We start from the raw sequence: 9,455 nt of genomic DNA, 5'->3' as shown, positions 1-9,455 counted from the left end.
TATTTGGTTAGAAAAACGAAGTCTGAGTTCTCTTCAATAGCAGTGATAATCTACCCGAATTGTTCTCATTCATAATGAAAACTTTATATTAACTCATTGCTAATTTCATTTTGCTAATTTTAGAAGGATATTTTACACCTAGACGTGTGTTACTATCGTTTTCTAAAAAGGACAAAAGTAAGATAAACTAAATGTCATTAAATCAACAAACTGCCTGACTGCATGCTGGCAGGTTGTCCAATTTTTTAAGGAATAACATCGAAGTTGAGTTAGAAATCTACTTTTCACTCTAATGGTGAGAAAGATTTAATAGCTCCTCTGGCCAATTAGTTTTCATGTAGATGTCGAGAATAAAAAAATGATATGAGAACTCAGATTTTAATTATGACTGTTTGGAAGGGGCGAGTCACCATCAAAAGTTTGCATACCGTTGTATAATTCACTTTGTTGTTTATTTATGTTCAAGTGTTATGATAGAGATTGAGTCAAGATTTGTTCTCTTTTTTTTCTTCTTTTTTTTTTGCCACCACAATTGGATAAGAAGTGGAAGTGCCAATATATTTTGACAAAGATTTTTTTTCTAAGGAATTGGAGATGAACGACAGGTGCTATTTTATGTCAAAAAAACTTTTTGAGGGAATTAAGTGCAAGGAAATGTTTTGTGTACAGAGACAACTAAAATACATTATATTGATGTTTCAAGGTTTCGTTAGATATCTAGTGTATAAAACATGTACAGTTGATATCAGCTGGATATGATCATAGATAATATTTCTAAGTTCGTAGAGTCTAAATATGTTCATGTTTTCACTTTTTCTCCTTATTCTTTTCTTCACATGACCAAATTGTTTGCCGCGAGATATATATTATTTGTGTGATTGATTCTATAGTGTTTAGATGATGTGTTTACAGATATATTGAATGATATGGGTTGAGCCCATTAAGAAAAGATGTTTTTTTCTAAAGCAAAATGCAGGGATATCCTGTTATTTCTCTTTGATTTTTTTGTGAAATATTTTGTTGCAGAGAAAGGCAATGCCAATGAATCATTTTCAAAACAATTTCCTTTATGTACTGCTTTTATAGAGTACTACTGTTTTCAAATAGCGGGTCATTTTATGGGAAATTATCTCTCGTATGTTTGCCAAATGAACATTCACACTTCGTGGTATATAGTTGCTAAATCAGGATTCTGTTACATAAATCATGCAATCAAGATTTACAATCGATTGTACGTGCCCCCTTTAAGAAGTTATCGCCATTTGCAATCGATGGGACTATCAGCCACAAGTGGTTATAAATCACACGTCAAAATGCTTGTTTATCCTGTGTCGTGATCACAACTCACCGTCTGTTGCTACTCGTGACCATGTTTTTGCTGTGGATAAAAAGTGAAGGAACGTGCGTTCAATTACTGACCGGTTTTAACTGGGCGGAGGAGCTTAAATCATGCATATTGCCTCACAATTCAAAGTGCATTATAATTCATAATATACCACCATTGACAATGTGGATAGTGTATTGTTACACATCATACATCATTATAATGAACTCAAACCGTGCAACTAATATCACAAGTAGTAAAAAGGTCTGAATGATGTGTAACTGATTCTGTTATCAATCGCGAGTGGCGATAATTTTCAGAAAGTGTTTATTTTTGCCATAGACTCTGTTTCCAAAAGGTCATGCACTCATACGATTTTGCAGTTTTTTACACAAATTTTGCGGGTCCAATATTGCTGAAATTTGCATTTCTGCAGATTGCTTCACATAAAAAAAGAAATACCAGCATTGAGGAAATAAACTCATGAAGAAGCCAGAAAATATCTGCACACCAAAATGTTAGCTTATAGAGTAAATTCTTTTGTGGAGCAGGTTTTTAAGTATATTATCTATTTCTGCAAGTCATGAGTTGTATGAATTTTTGTTACGGAAAAAATATAATTTGACAGATATTAATACAAAGAGTGAATTTAAAGGCAACATGATTTTGCTTATATACAAAAACCTCTATAGATAAGAGTGAAAATGGGAAAAGCTATCATATATGAATAGAATTTTCAATAAAGGTCTGCTTTGCATTGGAAAAACTGCTTGCTTGTCACCGCCCCCCCCCCCCCCTCTTATGAGTGGATATAACATTTATTTGTCATACTAACTTATAATTTTTGAAATATTATTTGAATTCAAATTTTCTGTACTTGCGAGGATTATATTCTTATGTATGTAAGATATTACTTGAGATTAGCCAAATTCCTTTGTGTATATTTTGTACCATTGATTCATCATTTCAATGCAAGATATTTTCTTGTCATCTGTTTTGGGCTTTTCAACAAGAGTTTGGAAAGATCTCTCAGAGGATATTGTGAGAAATTTTAAGATTGAAGAGATTGGAAACTTAATTGGAAGATTTTGTTGTGATTATGGTCGGAATCTCCAAAATAGGTTTTCCTTTATCTCTCTCTCTCTTTGTACTGTTTGCACTCCTGAATGTTGCGAATGTTTCTGTCGTTTTTGTAGTATTGTGATGAAAAAATATGATCATGAAAAATTATTAAGCTCAGGGCATGCCTCAAATTTCCAATTGTAGATTATTTGTTGGAAGGATGGAGAAAAGAAAAACATTCTTTGTGAATTCAATGGTTTTCTTGTGATAATTTATTATGCGTCTGGTGTAGAAAGAATCCACTGTTATGTGTAGTTAGGAGATATGTAGTCTTGTCTGCTAGTATCAGATATGAACTATAGTAGATAAAAGATAGATGTTATTAGTCAAAAAAATCTTACTCATTATGATGATGATGTTGATGATGAAAAAAAGAAAATGATTAAAAATGTCATAAAAAATAGAAAACAAGTGGATTGATGCAGTTGATAAATTTTCCAGTTTTATAATAAATTATTTGAACCAAGTATGAGGAAAGGACTGTATTGATCAGAAAAATATATACTTTGTCTCGTCTTATTATTTCAAATTGTTTAAAAAAAATATATATATTTTCCCTTTCTCTTCTCACTTTTTCCATACCTCTATCACGTCTGATAATGTTCACCCCTTCTTAGGGATCGTGCCTTGCCCGAGGACTTATATTGGAAGAATTTTTCCTATTTTGGTAATAAATCCCCCACCCTGTATTTTTTCTCATATAATCCTCCTGTCCTTTCAATAATGCCACATTTTGCAGTATATGGAATGGATTTATTCAAAATTTTAACACACTTCATTACTTTAAATTGTTTTCAAAAGTTAATGAAGTTACTGAAATCTTCCCATTTTCTGTGATATGCTTTCGTGAAAAATGCAATCAAAAGATTGTGGAAAGATGGAGCCTTCCAGATGGCATGTACAGTATACATGTAGTTGTGTTTTTAATGAGAGTAGTGGAATCTGAATGTACTTGTATAAAAATGTTCAGAAGGATATGATTAAGATAGATTGCAATGAAGATGGTGGCAAAGATAGTGGTGAGAGTGATAGATTGGAAGGCGAGATGATACAGATTGTTTGAAGATAGCGAAGTTAACTAGTGAATCCACTGATGCTAAAATTTGTCCATGTGTCCATAATAATAAAGTCCATAATTGCAAAACTTACATCATACAGGGTCTCTGGGTGAAGTTGCCCCCTGCTCCCCCCCCCAAAAAAAAAAAGCTTCATAGAGCCCGTGAAATTTACAAAGGGTCCAATGTAATCAGCAAAATTGGGCTGGTAAGCTAAAAAAAAAAAGTAGCTATCAAAATTTTTTTTTTGCCTGTTATTCATTGATATACAAACAAAATCATTAACATACATGCACATGTACCACTACATATGAAGATGAATATGTATGTAAATAACATCAGGACAGAAACCGGCACAAAATGGGTAAAACAAACGTCTTATTGTTCTAAAAATTTTATTGAGTACAAAAATGAATGTCATGCAGTATCATAACGATATACAATAGACAACGTACAAAAAGAGTGAGATATGGCCTGATATCACAGTCCGACTACAATTTACATACAAGCTCTAAGTACCAAAGTGTGACATTGTCATTTAAAAAACAATGCATTTCAGCATTTTCATTATTATAGTTCGGAATAGCAGAAATCTGAACACAATGAATGATTTCATGGTTGCCCAAGGTAGGGCATAGCCTACTGATGGGCAATGTAGGTATTGATATGGCTGTGTCTTGGGCCCCTTGAAGATATGGGCCCATAGGACTAATTTCCATCAAACTTGGGTTGTGGAGGGTTTTCTTATTATCATGCTTTTCCAAGATATGGTATCAAAAAATGTTGAAATGCAAAAAACAAAAAACGTTTTTGTGATGATCTCGAATCATCACTTTGGTACTCGACATAACAAGAAACGAAACATAAAAAACAAAAACAAACATACATGTATGACTAAAAAAAAACACCAATCTGTATTCCTCCATAGCTAGTTAGGAATGTGTTACTCATTGATCCAAAGATATCTGGTGGGTGTTTCATAAAGTTCTTAAATTATGAACAACTTTACATTCAACTGGTAAAGGATTTATCCCAACTTTCATCGGTGTTGATGTTGCTCTCAAGAACGGGTCACCAGTCATTCATAAAGTTGTTCATATCTTTCAAAGGCATTTGAGAACACCCACCCGAACATTAGGAACACCTACCATCCAGAGAGCAGAAGATATTGCATATTAGATGAAATGGTAACATACAAGCTGATTATCTTAGAAAGAGTGGCATGATAAGTTCCAATATCGCCTCTCTTTCTTTTGGTGTCTTGATTGTTTGCAAATGCAGGGAATTTTTTGTTTTACAAATTTGAATAACATTTTTGGTCATACGAGAAAAGCTCTCAACTAAGTAATGTACAGTTCTATGTAAAATATGCTATACAAAAGAATTTATACATACATGTAGCAGTCTTTCAAAAATGTGGAGCAAATTGCGTTGGGATACCAGGAAAATTATTCCCTGAAATGAATTTGAGAAATTTTCAATTTTCAAAATATTCCGCCGTATAAGACAAGTTTTTAGATTGCATGAATACTTTGTAAACTCCTAAGGTTTTGATGTTGCAGAACAGACAGGAGTGTGTTGTATTGCTTCAATTGTCGTCATCATAATATATATATATATATATGGGCTTTGACTCATCAATATGCAAGCTACATGTATATGTCAAGGGTATTTGTGACACCAAGAATAGAAAGTAGGTAGATCAAAGGAAACATGGATATTCCACAGGCGGGGGCAGATTCTGCAATATTGTACAAAGAAAATTCACCATTTTCGCACACTTCTTGAGAAAGACAAGACTCCGTATACATAACATGCCCGGGAGCACTCGGCAGACAGGCTGCATGGGTGGACAGGCATTTACAGCAGTGTGCAAGATAATGAGACCATGCCTACCAGGCAAATCCTTTATGGAACTGCGGCATCTGTCCCACAATGTTAAAGACATCTTAATGGATAGTTTGGCTTGTAAGGCCCTGGTCATTTCTATCTGATCTAAAGACTGTAAATTGATAGAAAAGTGTAAAGCTATATGTATAAATGACCAGCTGAACCAACCATTTTTAATTTTTTAATTGTAGATATTTATCCACTGCCTTCTAATGACAAGATAAAACTATCAAGTGATGTCTTGTTCCGGGAAGGGTTTCATCAATGTTTGTCATCTGACAAGCTGTGAGATCTGACAAATTTCCTTGGTTTTGATTGGCTGAGAACCACTGTTACCATGGAAACTGCTGGATAAACTATCCAGCGAGTCCTTTCGTGAAACACTCCCTGATCCTGGCTCTTCTTTATCTTAAATTAAAAAAAAAACACAAACATTACGCTATACATGTATATCAAATACCATACTATTACTGACGATATTAAATGCAGCCAGTTTTTTCCACCTCTCCTGAACATTTTACATTGATATTAATATCACGCCAGTAGCGATAAATGAAATCTGTACAATACCATCATAATGTCAAGAAAATGGAACACAAAAATCCCAACCTTCGCATTAATTTGCTTCATATAGTAACAAAAGTCATCTTTAGATGAAAATTGAGCTTTATTCTATTAAACAATATCCTACTAAATTTTCAAAGATCTAGCTGCATAAAAATATGTGACTTTTTACTGTTTAAGCCTAACTATATGCATAGAAAAGATACAATATTTCTTATGACACGGTTTACCTATATATTCTATATTATACTCTGAGATATATTTACATTTTATTAACAAATGGTTCAAATGAAAGCTATACAAGGAAATATAGGGGAAGACAAATTAATTTCCTTTAAATGGCATAAAAGAGTAAATGGAGACAATACTTCCAGACTTAAACCAAAATAATTCCGAACTTAATTTAATGGAATGTGGAGCCTGCGCAAAAGGCAAGGAGACCATGTTACAATGAAAATATTTTTAATTTACACGATAAGTCCAACCAAACAATTTATTTGAAAATAAAAGAGAAAAATCTCAAGCATTGCACTGAAAAAAGAAAGCTTATTTTTCACCAAACTGTTTTATATAGCTGGTGTTTTACTTAGGGGGTGTTGCAAGAAAATATTTGCGATCAATTGCAAATATTCTGTTGCAATTTTACAACTGATAGATCAACGTTAGCTGAAGCAAATCAGATTAAACTTCTTGTTTCAAGGAGCAAATTAGGAATCAATCACTAATTTGCAATTAACTGCAAGACATATGATTGATTTAGGGACCAAAAATTGACTTGCAATTGATCGCAAGTTTCTTGCAACACCCCATTAGTCATTTTCATTATTGTAACTGTTCTTTAACTTCTGTTTGTTTGTGTTTATAATCATTATCATAGCCTAGCTTAACCAGTGTAATATAGGAGCAACTTGAGCATCTAACAAGGTAGATACATGTATGTGCACAAATAAACTATGTTATGTTATTATAATTAGGGGCAATTCCATAAAACATGTACATCTGACCCCGTGTATGTGAGACCTTCATGAAATTTTCTGTCTCTTATTTCTGGTTCTTTTGACAGTCTGTACATGTATAATGCTCTCAAATAATCATGACTTGGTCAGTTTATGGAGTGAAGTAAAACCTGAGGAAAATGGGGTCAGATGTACAAAAAGGTTGATTTTACGGAATTGCCCTTTTTTAATAGAAAATTACAATATTTCATATAAGAAAATACTAAAAAATAATGAGTGGAAGACATCATTTGTTCTCTCATTTGCATACCAACCAGGAAGTGCATACAAATGTTTTGTGAAATTAAGAGAAACTTTAAAATACCATAACTTTCTTTTTTACAAGTTTCAAAAATCCTATTTCTAGGGGAAAAATCCTATGTAGTGTCACTTTCCCCTTACAAATCCTAGTAACTAAATAATATCCGACTAATTGGCAGCTCTGCTAATGAGGAATAATCTTTCCCTTTATTTGGAATGCACTGATCCCGGGGCATTGATTCTGTCACGCAGCACAGAACAAATTAAGCTTTTCTCTTGAAATGAAGGTTTTACGAGCTTCATCCTGTAGTGCAAGGCTTCCTCGTAATTCTTCTTCAACAATTACTTTTATATCCTTATACAAAAAAATCTTATTCTCCTTTGAGAAACATTAGTCCTTTCACTGAGAAAAGTATGTTTTTCTTCTTCTTTCATAATTTGTTTTCTGCAAAATGACATTCTATAATGAGGTCACATCAGTGTGAGGAGGCATTTCAGCCCTTAATGTTTCTTTTTTTTCTTGCCATATTAATTTTCAAATCTATACTACATGTAGTGCAGGTTTTTACTGAAAGTAATAAAACTATTTTTGCACATAAAACAATATGAGTTACAGCAATATTTATGGTGATCCATACATGCATGCGATAAGTCATATAAATCTGTATTTTAAGTGCATAATCTACATTTGACCCACTTTTTCTGAGATATTCCCTTGAAAACTGTGAAGAAAGAGTACATATCTTCATGTAGTACAATAGCTTGAGTTTGCTTCTGCAGTGGTACTCAAAGAGTTAGTGAACCCCAACAAAAATTTCAACATACTTAAAATCTTCAAGATCTGCCATGGTTTAGACATTTAATTGCGACGTCAGGTGATAAAATATTACATTCAATAAAGTTTGTGCCCTGGGCTTGCAGAATATTGTAGTTTGGTTGTCTATATTTAACACTCAGCGTGAAGGAGTGCATTTTGTGGTGGAGTTCACTACCTTTTGAGCACAACTGTATATCCACTGTAAATCCTTTGATATGTCACTATACACTCTAGTTCAAGTATGATGACGAGCATTCTTATTTTCATTTATACTGATGTCCTTATTCTTCAAATGACGTACATCTATTTATAATCATTAGCGATACAGGTTTTAATAGCATATGAATCTAGAAATATCTCTGAAGGTGATTATTAATACCCAAGCATTAGACCATTACCAAGGAAATACAGTTTCCAACACATTTGGAAAATGAATCTTGCATGTCTTTATCTCAAGATGAATATTTGTGCCAACTTTCAAGAGCACTGACCGAAAACTGGAGAAGTAGTTGACTTGCAATGAGTTTTCTTTTTTTTTTGTCATATGTGTTTAACATAATTTCCAACAAATGCGAAAAATATGTCTTGCAGGGGCGGATCCAGGATTTTTCAAAAAGGGGGGCACATTTTCCCTAGGAAAAATTTGACAAGCAAAAAAAAAAAAAAAATGGTCTTCACGGTCAAAAGGGGCAGGGGGGGGGACACACTTCTTTTTTAACCCAATTTTTACATTACAAATTCTAATTGTGCCTCTCACAAGGGAGGGAGGGCACGGGCCGGATTTGCCCCCCCCCCCTGGATCCGCCAGTGGTGTCTTGCACATCTTTATCTCAAGAACTATGTGTGTGCCACATTTCTCGGGCATAGGTCATAAAATGAATACGGTAAGAAGTTCAATCCGCAAGATATTGAATAGTTATAAACTTATAATATGCCGCTACCATGGAAACAGAGTTTCCAACACATGGCGAAATATATGTCTTGCCCATCTTTACCCCAAGACCGATAAGTGAAACAAGTCCATCAGAATTAGTTAATATCTGATGACAGATCGAACCCCAAAGTTTTTACTTGATATTAAACATATATTTTGTTGCCATGGCAGTTATTTCCGACACATGCAAAAATATGTCTTACACATCTTTTCCCCCAAAGTTGCTTTATGAATTTGAGAATTACAAGATTTGCTATTCAAAAGTTTCTTTTAGTCAGAATATTTTGGTGTAATGAGGACAATATTAATATCATATTCTCCTGTTCTCATCATAACTTATACAAAATTATTTAACCATTTGATGCTCAATCAAATTGGGAGAAAATAAATGAAGTGAAAAATTGAATATGAAAAAAAGAGACTCTATGTTGTACTTGGTGATTGGTGACCCCCTCGAGGGAAAAGTCGATAAGAGGAGAAAACCACAAATTCC

The sequence above is a fragment of the Lytechinus pictus genome, chromosome 11 (genome assembly GCF_037042905.1).
Source record: "Lytechinus pictus isolate F3 Inbred chromosome 11, Lp3.0, whole genome shotgun sequence".
Lineage (NCBI taxonomy): Eukaryota > Metazoa > Echinodermata > Echinoidea > Temnopleuroida > Toxopneustidae > Lytechinus > Lytechinus pictus.
The sequence above is the reverse complement of the archived record's forward strand: the minus strand, read 5'-3'. Positions refer to the sequence as shown.